This window comes from Parasteatoda tepidariorum, chromosome 3 (assembly GCF_043381705.1).
Source record: "Parasteatoda tepidariorum isolate YZ-2023 chromosome 3, CAS_Ptep_4.0, whole genome shotgun sequence".
NCBI lineage: Eukaryota > Metazoa > Arthropoda > Arachnida > Araneae > Theridiidae > Parasteatoda > Parasteatoda tepidariorum.
The window spans coordinates 36,642,232-36,665,928 of record NC_092206.1 but is presented as its reverse complement, the minus strand read 5'-3'; the positions used below and the strand labels follow the sequence as shown (position 1 = coordinate 36,665,928).

The 23,697-nt window shown below is 28.6% G+C and overlaps 1 long non-coding RNA gene across 2 annotated transcripts; it reads right to left on the bottom strand.

Annotated features, from left to right (window-relative positions):
• Positions 1-27: 27 nt before the first annotated feature.
• LOC110282837 (uncharacterized) lies at positions 28-10,366 on the bottom strand. Of its 2 annotated transcripts, XR_002376730.3 has the most exons (3): positions 9,985-10,365; positions 8,549-8,774; positions 28-7,126 (listed from the first exon to the last, which is right to left on the bottom strand). It is a non-coding gene; the product is annotated as an uncharacterized lncRNA (long non-coding RNA). The 2 variants fall into 2 exon arrangements; XR_006227879.2 differs by lacking the exon at positions 8,549-8,774 and having other exon boundaries at positions 9,985-10,366.
• Positions 10,367-23,697: the final 13,331 nt, after the last annotated feature.

Sequence of the window (23,697 nt, the reverse complement as noted above, 5' to 3'; positions counted from 1 at the left end):
ATTTTAAAAATAAAAAAAACACGGAAATTCACTTTCAAAATATTTATTTTGCATAAATTCTTGATATAAATTTTAAAAGTGTTAAAATTGCTGTGGAAATTAAATACCAAAATATTTTTCAATAATAGATATGCATATAAAACAATTGAAAACGGGCCAATTGGAATTCATTCTACACAATATCCACGATAGTGTAACATAATTTCCACAATGATAATCATCTGCATAAATGTTCATAACAGAAAATAAATTTAAAATAGGTTTTAAGAAGACAACAATGAGGATAAAACTAGCCAAACTTTAAAAATTAAATTTATGGTTGTTCCAGAATAAGAGTAAAATATAAAAATTTTATCGATCATTATCTTTTATCCCTTATAGTTTTAAAAATATTTCTGTTTGAATGCAAAAACAAATAGTTTTTAGCATTTTATACTAATACATATATTTTAATTAGACTAAGTTTTTAAATATTATACACAATGTGCTTAATAAATAGGTAGTTGTATAGTTAAATTTAAATTCTCAGCTTTTAAATTTGCCTAATGATTTGAATTTTATCCTTTACTTTATAATTTTAATTTGACACAGTCATAGTTTTAATATACATTATTAATGTGTATCTATAACTGTAAAAGCAATAAGCATGATTAATAAATAGTGAAGAAAAAGGGATATTAAGGAAAAGTGATACAAAATATGCACAATAGAAGTATAACTGTCAATATATAAGGCATTAAATTATGCTGATTAGATAAAGTTTGAAAGTATCAACTCATCTAATTTATAATCCAATTATTAAGGGAAATTACAAAATTTGTGGAAAGGCATTAGAAACTTGCCGGAAGTAATCTTCCTTAACCTTTTCGCGCCGACTGTCACATATCCAGCAAAAAACACACTCACTTCCCGGCCGACACACCGGTGTGCCAGAGCGTTTTCTAATTCACTCCTGGCCGTCAATCATTTGTGCCAGTGTCCTGGAACGTTTCAAAAAATAAAATTTCTGCCAGAAGATGGCACTGTATGTCCATATGGTTTCAGATACATGTAGATCTTCTACTCAAAATGAGAGTATTATGACTCACATACATGTGGTTTTTAGGGGGAAGGAATGGAGGAAAAAGAAATGTTTTATGACAGTTCTTTAAATTTGCACGAGGTATTTATTTACAGTAAGAAGGGGAGGTTGGTTTTTTTTCGCTATAGAGTTGGGTATTTCAATTTGCTGTTCAGTTTTTAGTGCAATGTTAGTGTTTTCAAATTTTTCATACGAAAAAAGAATTTTAAGTCATATATTTAGTTTTCAGATATATAATGTTATAAGTTATTAAATGGTAAGTACATAATGAAAATAAAATGTGTAACATATAAATTTAAACAAGAAATAACTTCACTAAATAATGTATCTATAGAAATATATATAAAGCATATGTCATTTAAACACTCTACTGAATATCATTAAACAACACGTTGATATTTCGGTAATTTCATGGATTTAGGCTTAACAGCAAAAAACCCTCCGGCCCAGGACAGACACTAGTGAGAGAGACTGCCGGCCTCAGCGATAAGCTCGCATTTGTGCTTCCTGTCGCGAAAGGGTTAATAGAATAAATAGCAATAAGGAAAGAACATGCAAATTGTATGAATCAGTTTGTCTGAGAGTAATAAATAACAGAACAAGTAAAGAAAATTTAACATTATACACTTAAGATAAATAAATACATATGTAATAATTCTTAACAAACTTTAAAGCACCAAATACAATTGAGCCAAAGTGTTTTAATATGTTTCTTGCTGTGCATTATCGTAAATATCAGATAAAATAAACACATTTTCATTTGAGTTGAATCCATTTCTGAAATCAATAAATTCCCGAGGGTGGTGTAATTTCAAATGACTCATCATATTTGAAGTACAACCCCCTTTAGTTGACACTTGGGCTTTACAATGATAACAAATAGTGATGTCATGGCAAAGCACATTTCCACCTTTATCCGCAGGTTGTCCAAAATATTGCCAAATAAGACTCTTGGCATTCCTTTTGGGAATAAGTTTTTCATAAACTGGGCAAAAAGCTGTAGTTCTTCTTTTCTGGGCTTTAATTCTTCCTTTATAAATCATGCCCCACATTTCTGAAAAACATAACCAAAATATTAATAAAAGAAGAAACATAGCAAATAAATCAATTTTTCTTCAAACTTGGCAGCATATTGATATATATAAGATTGTTTAAAAGCTACAACTCAGCAAATGATTAACAATAAATTGTGTCACTTTTGAGTATTTATATATTTCAAAATAAAAATAATTCAGAAATATCATTATACTCTGTACATAAAAAGTAACATCAAAAATTTCAAAATAATGAAAGGAAACAAGAAAAAAGATATTTTTTTAAGATTTCTTTTATGATGAAATATGATATTTATTACAGAGGCTTATTACAACTTTTTTTTAAATAAATAAAATAAAATTTTTTAAAAAACTTCCTACATGCAGCAATTTATTTTTTAGCAAACATTTAAATTTATATCCAAATAAAACAAATAACACAGTACCATTAAAGGTGTAGAATAATTCTAGACAAAAAATTTTTGAATAAAAATAAAATACAATATTCAAAGATTTGAATGAAACTTTGACAAATTTCACTTGATTACAATATTTATTACAAAGCAATAAATCTTTAAATATGAAACTATTATGACTCAAAAATTGATAACAGTATAAAACACTGAAAAAATCATTAACACATAAAAGAACTTACATATCATATATAATACATATCTTACATATTAAATCATATTATACCTGTTGTAAACCTGTTGTATAATATGATTTAAAATTAAAATTTTAAAAATTGATTAACAAAAAAATTAAAAACTATGAAAATCAAGATGGAGGACAGCTAGCGAACCCACACTGTACTGTAAGATACTCAGTAGCAATACAGTAGCGAAAAGCAGAGCTACACTTAGAGATGTACAATGGCATTTTGAGCCATTGGTTGCTACAATTGACAATCCTTATGATGTGTCCTATATCTCTGAAAGTTTGTCATAAAATTTCTTAGACAACCAACCAGTATGAATTTTATTCATAAATAAAATTAACAATTAAAACTCTGTTATTCAACACAATTAAATTTTTTAAATATGATTAAACTCTAATTATTCCACTTTGGGAATGCAAAAAGTGAATGATGTGAAGCTATGAACTGAATTAAATATAATAACGTTTTACAGCACAGGGTCAGAAGCAGCTATTTACTACATCTTAGACACACAATAAAGATATTAACATACACAAAGTAACAAAATCAAACATTGTTAGAAATCGTGTCTGATACAAGTTTTAAAAAAAATCAGTAAACAAATAAAAATTAAAATCTCTAGGACATCTAAAAGTGTACTGATCTAAAGATGGCAATCCTCTTGAGGAATGAATAGAATATAAAGTTAAAGGCACAGAAAGGAAAGTGAATCTAATATTCCAAATTTTAACCAAATTACACGTTCAAGATAAGGAAATTAATACGGTTAAAACTAAGAACAACATAATATTATGTCATGAAGAAAGAAGCCAACAAATGGAAAGATTTAGATGGACCCCGGAATCATAGGACTGTATTTACCAGATGAAGATAAACCATTTATCAGGTAAATACTTCGAGTGGGTGATGGAATTTCAATGCAAAAAACAGCAACTAAGACTTAGATTTAATTGATGAGAAACTCTCAGTAAAAATATATTGCATTAATGTAAACAATGTCGTTTTTCTTGTCAATGAATAAGCATTTCTGAACTACTTATATTTTTTTCTAAAGAAATTTTTAACAAAATTATCAATTATCTTATTACATAGATATTAGATCATCTAGAAAAGAACTTGTAACAATATTATCATAATATACTCAGATAATTGGAGTCAAATCAGCATAACAATGCTAAACAAAGTTAAAAATAAGTTGCAATTATTAATAAAAATTACATTATATTGTACAGTTAGGTAGATAATTATACAATAACCTTGTACAGGATATACTGTGTAACACAGAGCAGAAAATTTAAATTCAAAATATTTTCGGATTATTTTTAATTTAATGCCAAAATTTTTATTAAATTATAAAGTAGACAGGTTGCAAATATATATGAAAATCTGCACTTGGTATTCTTAGAAAATTAGATTTTCTGTATACACACAAAAATCAGGAATATTAGGACAATTATGAACCTTGCCTGGTTATACTTTATATAATGTCTCCCTTTAGGGCTTAAGTAGTAGAAGAATGGTTGAACCAAATTGTTGACTTTTAAAAAATATTACAAAATGGAACTCAGTGGCATTAAAAAGTATTATTTAATAAAAAAAATTCTTGTTATGCAAAAGAGAGGGTTAAATGAAAAGGAAATATAAGATAGTCTATCATTGCTACCAGAGCAAAATCTGTCCAAAAAGTAACACTTTTACCATTCATAATTGAGACCGGTCTACTCTATGATTAAATACATTGTTTCTCTATGCCACTCAATGCTAAAATTGTGTGTAGAGAGTATAGTGTTATAAAAAAAAAATTGTGGAATGTTTGCATGAAGTTTTGATACAGATTATTTTCTAAAAAATACTAATATAAATAGTTAAAATGCAATACAAATATCTATATCAAAATTTTAATTTTTCTTTTCATGCAACATAGTATAAATATTTATAAGAATAAATATTTGCAAGAATGAATATTCACACAATTTTTACAACAATAAAAGGTTCCTTAATAGCACTAGATAAAATTACACAAATACAAAACTTAAAAGCTATGAAAATCAAACTGCTATAAATTTTGATTTGAATATAAAATCATGATGAAAATGCATTGCACTTACATTTTAACTACAACTCTTAGATATTTTAAATTTTTCATATGTGGCAAAAATTGTGGAAAAATAATAGTTTTGTATAAATTGAATTAGAGTGAAAAATCAAATAAATTAAATAGCTTTAGATTAAATTAATGGACTTTTATAATAAACAATGATTAAATGTTTTATCTCCTAAAACATTTTCAAGAAAAAAAAATTTAAATAAAATAAACAAATATAAAACAAACTTTTATAGGAAGGATATGTACAGAAAAAAAATAATAATAATAAACTTACAATCTAAAACTTGCAACATGTCTTTCTAAGTATATTTGCCTCAATATTTAAAGTAAAGTTATAAATACTTATACTCATTTGTACACTTAATTCCAAGAAGAAAAAAATTTTCTATTTCAAATTAATCGAAAAATCCCAAAATGATTTTAATAAAAAATATAAAATTTACACAGCACAAAAAAAAAATTTAACTTTAAACTATTTTTACTCTATTTATTTTGTCTTTAAGGATTTTTAAAAAATTACTTAAATATATTCAAATTCATTCAGTAAATCAAATTACATGAGAAAGAAGTTTTGCTTTTGATTTGAAATTAGAAACAAATTATTAAATTTTGAAAAAAATTACACAAACTTAGATAACTCAAAATAAAATCTTTGGTATTTTATAATACATTGTTTCATTAAATCAAGCTTTCAACACATTGTTTGGTTAGTTGTTTCCGTATCAGATGAAATGAACATATTTCCTGAAGAATTACACCCAGTTTTTAAATCAATGAATTTTTGAGGATGGTGCAATTTCAAATGACTTATCATGTTTGATGTGGATCCTCCTTTGGCTGCAAGATGACCACCACAATGGATACAAATTGTAAAATCATTGCTGACAACATTTCCCTTCATGTCAGCTGGTTGCCCGAAATGTTGCCAGATCAGGCTTTTCCCACTCCTCTTGGGAATGACTAGGTCATATGCTGGAAAAGAGGTACCTTTTCGCTTTTGTATCTTACTATTTTTCACATTGAAAAAAATAGAGCCAAAGCACATATCTAAAACGAAAAAAGAAAGTTAATAACAATATTACAATAAAGAAAAATTGTAAGCATACTTTAGCTATAATCACATTTTTCTCTGTGGTAGTAACATTAATATTTCAATGCTTAAATCTCAATTTGAATCTCGAATCGCTAGCATAAGTAAAAAAAATATAAGTTAGAAAACAATTATACTTTCAAGTGTAATTTAATTTTTTGAAAATTCCTAATACTTTAAGTAATACTAGAATACTGCCACTAAGTAAAATCTTTCCCCAATTGTACACATTGGCAGCTACAATTTAATACAGCATGAAAAAGGCTAATAGTACAACGTTACTTAAATAAATTTTTATTTCTTTGAAACAAAATAATATACAACAATAAAATAACAAATTCTATTTACAGATGAGTCAACAAAGTTGCTAAAGTTTAGTGGAAGAATTGATTTTTTTTTTAAAAAAAGCCTCAATCTTTATGATTTTAGTGCTATAATTAGTTGCACTTTATAGATTATAAACTTATTCTGCTAATGTAACATAATTTCTCATAGTAGGAAAAATACACTTTGTAAATAGTTTACAAGTGTTGTACAAATTTAGAAGCAAAATTTTTTTAATTAACTGAAATGTTACTTGTATTTCCTCATCATGACTGTAAAATACAATATTACATAATACATTATTAAAGATGGTAAATAGTAGCATGTTCTAAGTTTCAGATACAATTAGGAAAATTTCCAGTTAAAAGCATTCTAAGCAAAAGGCATTAAATGGTAATTGGATGTTTTGGATTATAATTCTTCAAACTTATATCATAATGCAAATGCTCATAATAATATTAAACTCAATAAGATATTTTAAATAATATTTTGGAATTAGAATAAATTGATAATTGAAAATGATCTTCCTCAAATTTAACCTATCATTAATCCAATAAATCAAAATAAATAAAATAATCATAGCAGCACCTTGTTTGTGTTAGGTATACTATTTTTGTTGAAACCAAGATTTACATTCCAACAGTAATTCAACTAGTTCAATATGTTTTACACAGAATACATAATAGAATTAAAAATTATACAGGTTGAAACACATGTGAATTAAAAATATTATTCCACAAGGTAAAAGTAGCAACTAATTTGAAGAAAAGGAAGAAAACAGCAGTAGAACTCATCAGCAGAAATATTTGGGCCTTAGATCATTCCACACCTGAAAAAGCACAGATTTCTATTTAAAGATTTTCCTATTTTAACATTGTTTATTACATAAAAATAAAAGTTTCGAATAAAAACTAACTCTTTCTTATAATTTAAACAGTTGAAGTGTTCTAATAGATATCAAAATAATTAACCAACTAAAATGATATTGTACTTCCAATGATAAATAAAAACTAAACTTATTTAAATTTTGTTAAAAAAAATATTTATGTTGATTCAACCTAAATATCTTGGTATGAAATATTTCCTGTTTATAAATAAAAAATAAAACTTTACATAAATAATCTTTACCAAATACAGGTTAAAAATTAATTAAAAGAGTTAATTTAATGAACAATGTTTTTATTAAAATAGCTTTTAAGGATTTTTTTTAAATAAGACACTGATAAATAAGATATAAAGCTAAATAACTGTTAGACAATCACCAATACTTAAAGAAAAAAGATGCCCTAAGAATAAAATGAAGCTCTTGTTGACTAATTTTATTTCTTTAAACTACTTTTAGAAAAATACTCTTTTACAAGGAAATAAAATACTATATATTAAAATTATATTTTTAAAAAAAAAACATTTACATAGACATTGAGTAATAATGTAAAAAAAATAATTAAAATTATGCAGAAGCGAAACTTGAATGAAAAAAAAAACAATAGAATAAGTAACTAGATTCTCCACAAACAAATATCTTGGAACACAAATAAATATCCAAAACAAATATACTAGAATTATATTGTAGCACTATTAAAAAAATATCATAATTCTGAAATAAAATTCTAGCCAAACATTTCCAATTTTTTGAAATAATTTTCATAAAAATACTTTAATGAAGAAATAAAGTACAGTTAACTCCCAATTATCTGCGGAATTCAGTGGCTCATGAAGCACGAATTAGTAAATTCGTAGATAATCCCCAAAACGCTTAAAAAACACACATCAATGTTTTTAATATAAATTTTAATGACTATTATTAGCAATTATCTTCACATTTTCTTCCTATACATTTTTCTTTTATTTCTGTATGAAAAAGCCTGTCAATTTTTTTTTGTTTCTTGGAGTTGAAGAGGCAAGAGGCTCTCCAACCGGAGTTCATACACTATTGAAAAAAGTGAGCACAAAACAATGTTCATAACACATGAATTAGTTCTTATTAAATTTTTAAAAACAGTAACAAAACTAAAAATAAACAACCGACAATGATTCTGAAATCATGTATAGGGCCTATGAATTAGTTAAAGCACTGCTTCATTTTTTTTTCTTTCAGTGGTATAACTGTTATGTGGAGACCACTCTCATTTGTTAGTTATCAATTTTATAACTGATAAGAATTCCATGAATGTGTTACATGTTGACTAAATAAATGACTAAGCATAATTCATTCCCATTCATCATATGAAGGCAAGATGGAAAAAATTACATTTCTTTACTTGCTTTTAATATCATTGCTTTAAATAGTAACAATACAATTCAGGAGAAGAAACTGCTTTGATGGGTAAGGAATCTATTCAAAGACAGACATCATTTAACATTTGTTGTTCCACAGCTATAAATCAAGATTCATGTTGTCTTGCTCTTTATAAATGCTTCACCAATTTCACCCTTTCAATGATGTTTTTTTTTTTAGTTAGGTATCACACTTGAAGCTGCAATGGTAAAATTTAGGCGCATTATTTGATAATTGTCAACACTTGGGCCATGAATATCAATATTTGCAAGTATATTGTTCTAAAAACTCTTAAAATAGTTTCTATTCTATGAATTTATTTATTTTCAATAAATACTATGTTGTTTATCATTGCGAAAGTGTGGATGATCCGCAAAGAATCCTGCGTCCAAAGAAAAGAAAAACCGAAAGAAGGGAATATCCACCCGTGCATAATCGAGGGTTTACTGAATTATATTTTAACACATTTATAATAAAATATTTATATATAAATTGAATAATAATGTGAAAAAAATTATGCAACTAACAAAAATAGTGATTGCATATAAATATGAAACCTAAACATAAAAAAATTAGAAATTGTTAAAAAAAATTAGATAGTCCACTGTCAAATAGCTTGCTCAAGTAGAAATAACTGGAACTAAATTGAGCTTTAATTTTATTTATAACAACAGTACCTAGACTTTATTAATTCACTATTAGGTGCTTTTATCATACAAAATAAGACTGGCATATAGAAACTTAAGAGTAAAACAAAAGTCATAAAAAAGGAAGAAAAAAAACAGACTAGATGAACAGAACACAAAATATTTAATGTTTACAATATAAAAAATATTTCGCCTGTGAAGTATAATAACAAATATTTATTAAGCATCAGAAATAAATTAGACCATGCACATAAAATCCTTATAAAATGTAATTTTCTAAGATAGAATAATTAATAATTTTTGAAATTTTTCAGAACTGAAAGGGATAATATTTTTAATCAGAAATTAAGGTAAAAGTTGTGAAAAACGTTTTACACATCTTGATTATTAAAACAAATTTCATTAATGAGAGGTCCAATTGAATACAAATGCCTTTTTGACAGAATAAGAGGTTATTCCCCAGAATTATTCATTATAATTTTTTACTTAAAGATGCACTTTTTTATATGTAATTAGACTAAACTAGGCCAAAATTCGGTAACCGTACGTAACATTTGCTTTGGTGTACAATAATTTTGGTAAATAAAAATTAAGAAAAATAACCAAACAGTTTAAAATTACATTCTATTCTAATTCATAAAATATTAAATTCATAGATTGAAATTCTCTTATAACCATTTTAAATTTAAATTTAAAAAGGAAATTTTCCGATAACAAACACTAAGATTTCACAAATTAACAAAACATATCAATAACAAACACCATTTTTAAGAAATTGTGGTAAATCAAAAATTTAGAACAGCAAGTCCCATGCAAATAGCAATTCAGTTTAGTCTGACTTAAAAAATTTACATAAATATTAACTTATTAACAGCCAACAATGCTAACAAATTCTTCATGTGAGGCTTATCAGTAAAGGAAAGAAAGAAATACGATATCGATTTACGATATATTGACTGAAAAAATGATAAAAATGGTTTAACCAGCTTTAAAAACTTTCAGCACAAGAGTTCTTTTAATTCAGTCACATTTATATATCCTTATGGCTCCAAAATTTAGAGTAATAAGAACTTTATCAATATTATTATAATAAAAATTAGAAAAAGGCGACGAAAATATTTTTATACATTATCTTTCTCTGAATCATAAATTTGTTTCATGAAATTATTTTCGCTTTGCTCTAACTTTCTAGCAGTTCAAGTTAGCTGTTTTCTGTAAATGCGCCATCTAGTACTGATTTGATGAAACTGTGAAAAAAGTCAATTCTTCAAACTTTTCCTGAAACTGTATAAAAAGTCAATAGCTCAAACAGTTTACTTGTTATTCTTCATAATTGGAAAATTTTATTCAGATCAAGGACTTATTTCGTAAAAATGGTTATTTTTATTTTTTCATTTCAACATTTATTGATTTACTTGAAAAAAGGGGAAACATAAACATATACCACTCATAAACTACCACCCATACCATAATTTTCTCATATTCATATATTTTTTAAAAAAAAGTCTTGCATTATCAAAAAAAAAATCACTATATTTGACTTTAAAAATTCAACTTAGAAAATATATTTATTTTATTTATATTATATATTACATTATATATTATATTTTTGAAAACCTTTAATATAAAAAAATCTGAAAAATAGAGTTGAATTTTTAACTTATAGTTTTCTGATATCTAACAGTTGAATTGCGGAATAAAAATTCATAGACTGAATAATGTTACTCATTTTATTTATTTTTTAAATGCATATAAAAATTTATGATCATAATAAATATATAAGTTGTTCAATTTCTATGAACTCAAAATGTTTTCCAGAAAATGTCAATAACTCAACCCATTTTTAAATAAGTTTAAAACTAAGTTTCAAATTATACCGAAGGAAACAATATTAATAATTCAAACGAAGAATTCTTCGGAACATTTACTTAACTATACATTTACTTAAACTATAACTGAAAAAAAACAACATCTAGAAAAACTTTATCCTTTACTTAGTCTATAATTGAAATATTTATTCAAAAACTATTGCGCATTTGTTCTTTCAACGGATTTGCATTTTATGTTAAATGTTTGCAAACTTCAATCAAATTAACTCCTGAATGGTAACTTGGTGATAAACGCTAATTTATCCTTATCACTTGCAGTTTTCAGGGTACGTCCCCAAATTTTTATTATTTTCAGATAATTTCATTGCGTTTGATTTAAGAAAGAGAAAAATATCATTTTAACCGTTAAATCTATTCTGAATTGCTGCGATTAGAAATAAAATTATTATAAAATAAAAATTTTAAATTCTTTGTTTTATTCGTGTTTTTATTTTATTTATTCAATACACATTGCCACTACAACTTTTTTTCAGAGCATTCTTAAAAAATTAAAAATAGTGTGTGGAATTCCTCCGCGCGGAAGAAGTTAAACTTCGCAACCTGCGACTTTAATTGTAGAAGAATCAGCAGTCGTATAAGAATCACTAGTTCTATTCAACGACTCTTTTTCCTGCTCCACTCGCTTCCGTGCTCTGTAATCACGGTAATATTGTGCATTTTCCCCTCGCGAACCTCTTGAACCAGTGGAAGTGCTTGTGGTTGCCTCATCGTCTCGCCCTGGAAAATATATTTGTATTAATAATGTACATATGTGAATGCGTCATAATGTAATTTCAGAAGAGAAACAATCAATTGATATTCACAAGAGACGTAACTTGACATAACCTTAAATCCGTCTCATTGTCCGTGGGATTGTTTTCACTCATTTTTACAGTTGTTATCCACTAAGTTTGAAAATAAAAAATACTACCCTATTAAATTATATGTGTATAAAAANTTCTAATCATATGTTATTCAATAAAAATGTAGCTTTAAACGTTTAACGCAACCTTGTTGGAAGTCGCATAAGAAGTATAACTTCAAAAAACATATAATCACAATTTTGACTGAAATTGGGTGAGATGTCTCGGTGATTCGCAGTACGAGAGCTTCCAGACCTGCTTTGGAGAGGAAGAGAAAAACTAGAAACTAGAATAATCTAGATTAAAAATCAACAAAATTGCAAAAAATTCGATAATTTTTACTGATTTTTCTTACAACGTAAAGGCAAAAATTTCCCCAAAATCACGCTTTTAATTGTAAGGTGGACCGTTCATTGAAGAAATAAGAGGCATTAGAGAGGTCAGGAACTAATGAATAGGGGATATTTGCTTCAATATTTTATTGAGGAAAATTCACTTCCCATAAGTTTGTATTGGCAATTGCATATTACTTATACACATCCGCATTCGTACTGAAATTATTCCGTAATTTCCCTGTTATTACGATTAAAAAACATGGAGAAAACGTAGGATTTTTTCATTAAAGAAAACCTGCAACTGAAAGTTCGAGAAAAGCTAGGATTAAATGTTCACTAATGTCATTAATATTCAATGAAAACGATCAATAAAAAACGATCGAAAAAATTACATTTCTTAGTTGTGAACCTCTATCTTTTCAACAAAAAAGAATTGTATGCCAGCAAAAGCTTGTTATAGGCCAGGGGTGACCGTGGAGTTTAAAGCTCTACAATTTCGTGACCAATGGCATGATTGTGACAAAGTGGTCAGCACTTCGCACAGACCACCTTTACTTCCCAGGCAAGCTGGTACCCATCGATCTGGAGTTCGAACGGGATTCAAGCCACCAATGGGAATAGAACCAGTTCTTCACAATATCAGTTCAGTGCTTTTACTACTAAGCCATCACGACTCATCTTTTTAAGAATAAAAACAACAAAACTCCTTTACAATTTTCGGAAAATACTATCCTTATACTATAATCAAGCTTTTTATTTATCTAATTATTTATTTTTTCATTACGACGTGTGATAAGAGTTAATTCCTATTACGTACTTAAACACTTTAAGATTTATACGAGTGCAATTATAGTAATAATAATAAAAATAAATAAAAATTAAAAGCATGTTAAGCTTAAGAAGCTAAGATTCATTCAAATAATCTGCATAACTAGTGAAAAATAATTCGCGATCACAACGAACTAGGGGGCGTTGTTGCATAAGACGAATAACTGCGATTTCTACATGAACAGTCATTCTTTGCTCTGGAGGCGTCTTTAATGTAGTGTGTAACCTTCTTTCTTTATTATGGCTTATTAAATTTAAAAAAGAAAATTGTTTGATATTATTTCTTACGCAAGCGAAAACAAAATGGCATCTCTTATTTTTTTTTTTTTTTTTNTTTTTTTTTTTTTTTTTTTTTTTTTTTTTTTTTTTTTTTTTTTTTTTTTTTTTTAAAGAAGGAACATCCAGAACACATCGGAAAAATAATTGTAAATAAATAGAAAAAAAATATGTATCTTCTTAATAGAGTTAAAACCTAATGCCTGCGAAATCGTTTTACTAAATTTAATGATAAAGCATGAAAGGCCTAATTAAACTTTACATTCCATAGTTTTAAGAATCACATTACTTCAAACATTAAACTATGCAAGAAGTATACATAAGTCCATAATTTTACATCAGTTAATTTTGCAAAAAAAAGTTTTTTGACCATAATTTTTATCAAAAAATTTTAAGTTTCAATGAAAATCATTATTCATTAAATAAAAATTAAAATAAAAAACATATATGTTTTTTTTAATTCTTAATCAGAAGTAGAAAATCATTCTATAGAAAATAATCATCAAACAAGAAAAAAAAATTTACAAGTAAAATTTTTTATTATAAAAATTATAACAATTACCTGCTTTATAAATCGCGAGAATTCCAAAATGATATGTTCTTCGTTTGAAAACTTTATTCTCAAATAATACACTGGTGTGCAAAACTTGATCAACAAGTGGTTTTTCGGCCACAGCTCCCCAACAAAGTATAAGATAGCCATGAAATTGCATTATAATATGCACGTAATTCAGTAGAAAGATGATTTGTATGCAAATTTTAGAAATAAAACATCGTAGGTGATGTAAGTGTACGTAAACCTTGTGGGTCGGCGCTCGCTGGTCAAAGCTGTGATAAAAGGATGAAGAGCACCGTAGTTAAAGACATTCGCTGCAAGTGCAAGTGATTTGTTTTGTGAAACATGTCTTCAAGAAATCATTTAGACGACTTTACTCGAGGAAGAATGATTGGGAAGCTTGAGGAGGGGCGTAGTGTGACCAGTGTCGCCGAAGAGTTCGGGATCAACAAAAGTGTTGTTTCTCGTGCTTGGAATGCCTTTAAAACTACTGGTACAGCTGTTCGGAAGGTTGGTGGTGGCCGTCCAAGGAAAACAACACCAAGAGATGACCGTTACATTGTCCTCCAGGCGAAAAGAAACCGTTTTCAGTCAGCGAGCGCCATATCTCAGCAACTGTGCACAGCCACAGGACGACAAGTATCAAGATTTACAGTGGCCAGACGCCTCCACAAAGGTGGCTTATTTGCTAGACGTCCTGAACGCTGCATACCTTTAAAAGTTAGCCATCGGCGGCACCGTTTAGAGTGGTGCAGAGAACACGAAACCTGGACACCTCATCAATGGAGTCGCGTCCTCTTCACAGATGAGAGTCGTTTTAGTGCTACAAGCGATTCTCAACGTCAGTTGATCTGGAGAGAGGTTGGAGCTCGATTTCATCCCAATAACATCGCGGAAAGAGATCGTTACGGTGGTCCTGGAGTTGTCGTCTGGGGTGGCATTATGTTGAACGGGCGGACTGAGCTTCAGATCTTCGACCGAGGTTCTGTAACTGGAGACCGCTACTGCAATGAGGTAATCCTACCCCATGTGCGTCTGTTCCGAGGGGCCATTGGACCAGACTTCATTTTTATGGATGACAATGCCCGGCCACACCGTACTGCTAATGTTCAAGAGCTACTGGAAAGTGAAGATATCACACGAATGGATTGGCCAGCTTACTCTCCAGATCTAAATCCCATAGAGCATGTGTGGGATGCATTAGGGAGACGTCTTGCGACACGACAGTATCCTCCTGGTAACACCAATCAGCTGAAAGATGCGTTAAAGGAGGAATGGAGACGTTTACCCCAAGAACTCTTGGATAATCTGGTGCTTAGCATGGAGAGACGATGCCAAGCAACAATTATTGTAAGGGGAGGGCATATCCCATACTAGGGAACATCTGCCAGTTGCACTTACGCTTCTTCAGGCAATCATGTGTAACGCCACTATATGTCAAATAAAGCCTTTATTTTGTTCCATACCCTACTTTAAGCTTTATATTCATTTCTACGCCATTATTCTTTTACCATCGTTTAAGTACAAAATAATGTACATCATATTCAAATTTCATGTCAATCGGATGATTTCTTGTAGAGTTGTGACAAAAAACGCACTTGTTGCTTAAGTTTTGCACGCCAGTGTATATAGACACAGATTATCCCTTCATTACTTTAAGATGACATACCACACAATAAAATTTTATAATTGCGAGATCTCGATATGAATTTCAATATGTAACTTAAAAACAGAATAGCTGAATTCTAGTTTAAATTTACCAATCAAAACTGAAAAATACTTATCAAGAAAGCGATAAAAATTTATTAATAATCAACATAAATGATATTATTTTAAGCAATTCGGATGATTTTTTCTTATTGTTTTCCAAATTGTATAGATTCAGAAATATATAGTATTCTAAAACTATTACAGTTCTGTATGTTCTGAAATTACATTTGTTCATTAGAATGAAGTAAGCAATGTTGACTTCACTTTAATTTGTAATGAATTGAAGAAAAAAAATGCATTTTACCGTAATACACACATCTGTAACAGTAGGGAAGTTAATGGTTGCATGTTTGTTGATAATAGAAATTTAAAAATTATTGAAAAATTTCTTCAAATGTTGGGCGCGTTCTGTTTCTGAAAGATTTAATAATGTACTAGGTCGTTTTTTCAAACTTTTTTTTGTGTAACCATGTACTTTTGCAAATAAAAGTATAAAAACTTTTGACCTTTTCAAAAAGTTCGAATTTGTTTCGGAATATTTAAATTACTTTAAGCTTAAACACCAACATTTAAGTTTTTTTATATATATAATTCCGAGAGGTTGATAAAAAATAAAAATTATTTTTTGTCCTTTAGTCTGAAAAAAGACCAAATATTTCCTTTTCATTACAGAAAAAAAACAAACAGATTATTTTAATTAAAGGGCTCTAAGTTAATATTTATGTTAATATCGAGAACTCTTCGTCTGTTCAGCGTGTAGGGGTGAAGTCCCCTGTTAAATTAAATTAAAATAAAATGTAAACAACCTTAAATTTTTAAACCATTGGTTACGAAAAAAGAAAAATAATTAAGATTTGAAGTGGTTATTGTGAAACAATGAAAAAATCCTTATTCACTGTTTTTTATGATCTTTGAAATAAGGAAAAAAAGTTGCGACAAAATGTTTTATTTATTCTTTATAATTAATGCAATAGTGAATTCAGAAAAATATTCGTAATGCATCGATCGGCATAATATCGGTTCTTAATTCATCACATTTGGCATTTTATAATTAAAAAATAGCCAAAATGGAAAGCTATTCATTACAAATGATCGTTGATTCACCATCTTTATATTATTAAAGATTTTTTTTATTGTGGCTTGTCATTATTTCACAGTAAGTCTGTGAAAATAAATAACACTTTTCCTTTCAGTTACATTGCCTAAAGCGAGTTATTCTAGAGCTACATTTACCACCAAAGTATAGATCAATTTCAGCGTTTGAAATGGTGTAATGTGTGCTTTTTGTTTTACATTGTCCTTAAGAATATTCTCTAAAATCAGCCATAACAGGCATTTAAATCATCATCAAATCGTATGAATCATCTAATTAAGCTTTAAAAAACTGGCTGATAACCTTTTTATTAACTTATTTATTTTTTGGAAAAATTAATACTCATAAATAAATGAAAACTGAAAACAAATAATAATTTTTCGTTTTTATCTCATTTTGCATGATAAACAATTCTTTAACATTGTGCATGAAAGTTTTATTTGAGCAATTTTTTAAAACTATTTTGTAGGGAATTTTCGCACTTAGTTCAATTTCTATTTCTAATAATAATATTTCGTTTAAAATAGTCATGATTTTTACTTGAAAAAAAAAATTTAAAAAAAATTTTTTTTTTCAGCGTTCTTTTATATCTTACAGCCGCACTGAAAAGAAATTTATTTATTTCAAGTTTTTTTTTCTTTTCTTTTTAATGAATAAATTTGAGATTTGAAAAGATTAAAGGTTATAGTCTTTCAAAAATTTTTACATTTAAGTTTTTTTTATTTTTTTCAAAAAAGAAATTTATCAATTTTTATTCGATTACTGGTTTAAAATATTAAGCACAGAAATTACGTACAAAATATTAAACTTTGTCTCTTTTAATCATGAATCTTATCCTATCCTACTATCATATAAGGAAAATTAAAAAGTTTCAAGGAAACTTCTTTGCTCAAGAATGTTTAGAATAAATTAACCAAAAGCGCTCCTCTGTCACGAAAGAGGAGAACACTTTTGGGCAACTTGACAAATGAGAAAAACGACGCACGACCATATTTTGATGTTAATTGTAGGTTTACGTGCTGAGAATTTTCGGAGCTGTGACGTCAGATCTCTACATGCTTTCATTTTATTGCCAGATTCTTAGGTGTACACAATTACGTGACGTCAATTCATGACACGTGCATGGCCTATTTATCCGCTGACAGCTCTGGCCTATTTTTGGAAGGGACCTTAAAATTTTGATTACTTTTTTTTCTATTGTTACTATTGTTTAGATTCTATTCAGATAAAATGCTCTAGATAATATTCTCTTTATAGTTGCTAAACTTAGATATAATTAGTTCGAAGAATTACTTCATACTGGTTAATAAGCTAACTGGAACTGTTTAAAGAAAACTGCCAACATTCCGGCGTTATCAATGAGCATCATTTTTGCTAAGACTTTGATATTAATGAATGTTGTCTTTTAGGTCATTTTTAAAAGCATGTTTGAAATTTTAGGGCTTATTTTTAATTTTGCACCTTTTCTAACAGCTATCTTTGACTTAACATAAGGCACAAAACTAAATAAAGTAACATTACTTGAAATACTTTCCATTTGCTAAATAAGAAAATGTTTCTCAATAAAGTTCCAAAGCCACTTGGATCTAATCAAATTCTCAAATCATATACACGTACTAAAGTTGATTTTCAGAATCGCTTGTACAGCGTTTTCCACTAAATATAGCCAGTTTTTTTTTTTTTTTTTGACATATGTGGACCTAGGATAAAATTCCAATAGGATCCTGACGTATATTATAAAAGTATAAGTCATATGTCTAAACATATGTTTACAAGGATTAACTCACTTCCTACTCTACCTGGATAGGAAGAAAATAGCGAATAATTGAAAATGAAGGGAAGAAAGAGTTCCTTGGGAATAAAACCACTTCTGATTATAGCCAAAATATCTACCATATTTTTTTTCTGACTCAAAATATGTAATGTTGCATACCATTTATCAATCTCAGACAATAGCATCACTATTATGTTAAGATTCAATGATGGCACTCTCCAATTCTGCTACAGTCTTAAACTGCTTTTTTATTTACTTTTTTTTTAATATACAGCTTTACTAAAGATAGCTCTTCGCGTTTTCTTGGGGATTGAGATCATGAGAAAGGACAGGTGATTAGTGACATGCATTCTTTTTTCCAAAAACCACCACTTTAAAAATTTTGCAGCGTAAATGAAAACATTCTCTTGCTGGAAAATCTAACTTGGGTTAACAATTCTTACCATATATATATAGCAGTAGCAGCCCATGTTTAAAACTATTCACAGGCAGAGGAAAGTAAAAAAAAAAGAAGAATTCAGATGACACAGACAGTTTTGTGCTCTACGCTGTATCATCATATGTTACAATATTGCATTATAGAGATGTTTTTTTTCTTCATTATTCAGCAAGGTGGAAGCTAAATAATTGCGTGGGTTGTTGTTAATTTACGTCGCACTAGAGCTGCACAATGGGCTATTGGCGTCGGTCTGGGAAACATCCCGAAGGATAATCCGAAGACATGCCATCACAATTTTGATCCTCTGCGGATGGGATGGCACCCCCGCTTCGGTAGCCTGACGACCTGCGCGTGAAGTCGAGCACTTTACGGTAGCCCAGTTTAACGAGGACCAATACCACACACCTTCGGTCCCTACACAGACTGATCCAAGTGGTCACCCTGATGCTCGACTTCGTTGATCTGCTGGGAACCGTGTCTTAACGATCAGTCCGCTGCGGGACAATAATTGCGTGGGAAGGTTTCAAATGTGGTAGTAAACATAAATTAGCAATATGGAGGCTAATGGCTCTGCCTGAGGCAATGTAGAGGATGCCCACAATCAAACAATTACCACTAATTAATTATAGAAATTCATTTATTGCCCAATCCATGGCAGAGAAAACTGTACTCCATGACAGGATTTTCGAGTATGACTTTGCCTTCATTTACGTTACAAAATCTTCACATTGTTAGTTTTTGGATTATAGGGTGATTGTCATGAATGGCTTGCCCATTTACATAACCTATATGCTATATCCCAAAGAAAAAGTTCTCAGTTAACCAAAAAGTAGCACTTTTAGTTAGTGGCAGAATTGAAGGCTGCCATCGTTGAAACCTGGGACGAAATTGCTGCTTATGTTATTCAAGGCATAGTAAATGGTATGCAACATCACATATTTCAAGTCTAATATGAACAAGACGGATATATTTGCGCATTTCAGTAATCACTTGTTGACACTTTCGATTAGCGACAATTTCGTTCTAAATCAACGTGGTTTTGTCAACGTCAATCATTTTTTCCAGCAGTTTTTGCTACGAATTTACCTATAATTTTAAAGATCATACTTTTTAACGTTCTTTTTCAAAATGATATTGTTATAATTAGCGAATTTTTGAGAAATTTCACGATCTGGAAAAAGCTTAGATAAATTAAAGGTTTTATTTAAAATATAATATGAACCTAATTTTAAAGAGAAGGTTTCTCTTAACTATCTTTTATGATGAAAAATTAATAATTATTTAATAAGGTGAAATTATTAGTTAATACTTTATTTCTTATTAATTTTAAGGATTCTATTAATTCAATTTACTAATTTGTACTCTTCTTCTTGGATTATTTATTTTTTGTTTCGTAGAAAAATTAGTTTTTTCATTAATTACAGAACAGAAAAATTGGTTTTATACAGCTCTGTATTCTTTTTCTTTCTTTCCTTTTTTAATTTCTTAATTTTGAAATTTTTTTAACATAAAAACTTGTAGCAAACTCCTTTTTATTTCAAAAATTTCAGTCTTAAGACCCTGGATTACAAGCTGGGGACAAGTAATTCAGCAGCCCAGGGCTATGGAGATTTAATTTAAAAAAGTAAACATTCGAATTAATTTTTAAAACTATATATTTTTATTCCAGTTTAAAAAAAAAGCTCGAATTCAATAAGAAGAAGAGATCGTGAGTTCGATCTTTGATCTAAAAAAAAAATTCAGTTTTATCTAGGTACAGTGAGCAAAATAAGAAAAAGAGAACACCTTAACTCTTGATTTAATGATAGATAGGATTCTCACGTAGTAAGAAGCAATCTTAATTATTCTCGTCACTTATCTAAAATATGCTAATTAAATTTCTATATTTATTTGCTATATTTTAGGTTACGAAACCAGGCACAAAAGCATACTTTTCCGAGATAAATATAACTTTCTTACCAGACGGATTTTAACTCTTGACTCTCAAACATAGGTCAGGGGTTGGGCGCAATTTGAAAAGATATGATTCCAATAGTTTAAGCACGAAAGTGATCAAAAGTTTGGGTCCCCAACGTTAGTATATTTTTTTTTTTTTTTTTTTTTTTTTTTTTTTTTTNTTTTTTTGTAATTTACCAATCCTCTTGAAGTATTTAACGTCTTCGGGACAGGTGAATCATATATGCATACGCATACAAAATGCATATATGACTCGACAGTCATTAAAGTAGTTTAATCTCATAACACAATTATGAAACTTGTTCATCTAAAGATAGTTCTACAGATAAATTTTTGTTACTATTTGTTGTTTTTTATTATTTGTATTTATTATCATTATTTGTATTCATTTATTATCTTTGCATTATTTGTATTTATTTATTATATTATTTGTATTTATTTGTTTTTTATAATTAATCGTAGCACAAAAAATTTGAATTATAAAGTATAAAAATTTTAAAGCAAATCTTAATATGTAACTCTAAATTATCAACTGCGTAATATTTTTTAACTATTAACTTAGAGAAAGGAAAATTCAGAAATATCGCTAACCTTCCTAAAATTATTGAGACCAGACTGGAAGTACTTTTTGAGGCCTGATTTCGTAACTTAAAATATCGTTTGCAAGAACTAATTAGTCTCTTTGAAATTAATCCCTTGAATCATTAAGATTCAAGGGGTTAAGATCGCAAGTTTGGGGTTGAAATTGCTTAGAAGTGTTGTACGAAGAAAGGAGTAAAGCATATTGTGGTCAAAGGTACAGAATTAAGTCGTACCTTCAATCGATTTTTCTTATTTTAAAAAAAAAATCAGAAATATATGACAAAATTTGTTCAAAAAGAAGATTATGTTAACACGTTCAATGCCATGGGGTCACCGGTGATCGGCACCGAGTTTGTTCGTAGAGCCACGGGGGTCACCGGTGGCCGGCGAAGCCAAGATTATTAAAAACTCATAATTCGAGTAAATTTTTAATTTTTTTATATGATTATCGTTATTAAAATGGTTTGAAGAAATTAATGAAATATAAAACACACAAAAATAGTTTTATTTATATACACAGAGATGCCAACTTGCTCCGGACAGCGAATAAATATTTTCAAGTGGTAGTTGATGTGATTCTTGTGATTCTTGGTTTTATAAATTCAATTTGGTAGATTTTTATCCACCACTATTTCTAAACCATTCGTAGGCTCATATAATTCACCACTTTTGTCAGATATGTCATGCTAAACCTTTCAAAAACTAGCATGACCTGTCGAATATTTGCAACTTTAGTTTGTAGTTATTTACCGTTGTGGCCAGGCAGGCAAGCCATGTAAAATTAGCGTGTCATTCAACGTGTTAATTGACAAATGTATAATGTTTTTCACACAAAATTTTTAAATCATTTGAATTATTACAAAAAATAAATTGGTTCATATGCATGAAAGAATTTTTTTCCCTTTCTTATCATTATATAAACTTTCTTCACTTATTATCGATTCAAGTTTCTTCTTTTTTTTTCTCTCTAGAAAATTATTAAAGCGCTTATCGATAACTGTTATCAAGCTAGCACTAACTAACTGAATACGTTGCTGAATAACTATCTGAAGGAGTCTTATGACGACTTATCAATAGCTAATCAATAAATCGATACTAATTAATTATCACAACGCAATCATGTACAATGGTAACGTCATAATTAAAAATTTTGAAGCAGTGATACGTTTTTTGATCATTATTTATTACCTTTTCCCGGGGACTTTAAGTCATTAAATTAATCAAACCACGTTTATAGTAAGTTCTACTCATCAGTATTATTCGACTTAGAAAATGCTGCTATTGATCGCTGCTAACTCATATAGTCACAATTTAATCAAGCAATTTTTCCAATGAATTTGAAATTTAGTATTTAAGTAACTTACTTGTTTTTATTTCAGTTACCGCTTATTTAGCATAATTTAGATTAATAAAAACGTTTCAGAAGCATTAACAAAAAAAAAGGATAGATTTCAGATAACTTTATAAATACAAATTCGGTGACGTCACTCTCACACGCCGTTCACGTTCATTTTACTTGCTTACCTGACATACTGAATCAAAAATAAATAATTATAAGAAATAAAACGTGTTATAAACTCTCGGTTAATCTCGCTGTTTTGTAATAGGGCTATTATGTGACAAACATTACTGATGTTGTCTGTTAAATACTTGAAAAATTCAAATCGTCTGCGAATAAAATTTAAACAACGCCTAAGGTTAAACCTTTCATAAAATTAATTTTTGACACGTCCCTCTCGAAAGCACAGATTGAAGTTTTTGATTAATTTTTAGGTTCGAGGTTAAAAGTTAATTGCTCTTCGCATCCGGATTTACACATTTGAAGACTAGTTTAACTCACACAAACTCCTACTCCTCCATTTATTATAATGGATTTAAACCAAACAAACATTTTCAACACAGTTCTTGTGTTGTAAAAGGCACACATACTCCAACTCTTCCGTTTATTATTTTGACTTTAAACCAAACACAACACAGTTCTAGAGAATAAGAAACACGCACCCTCTAACTCTTCCATTTATTATTATGAATTTAAACCAAACAAACATTTTCAACACAGTTCTAGAGAATAAGAAACACAAAGACTCCATCTTTTTCGTTTATTATCATGAATTTAAATCAGTTTCAACAGTGTTCTAGAGTTATAAGAGACACACAAATACCAACTCTTCTATTTATTATAATGAATCTAAAAC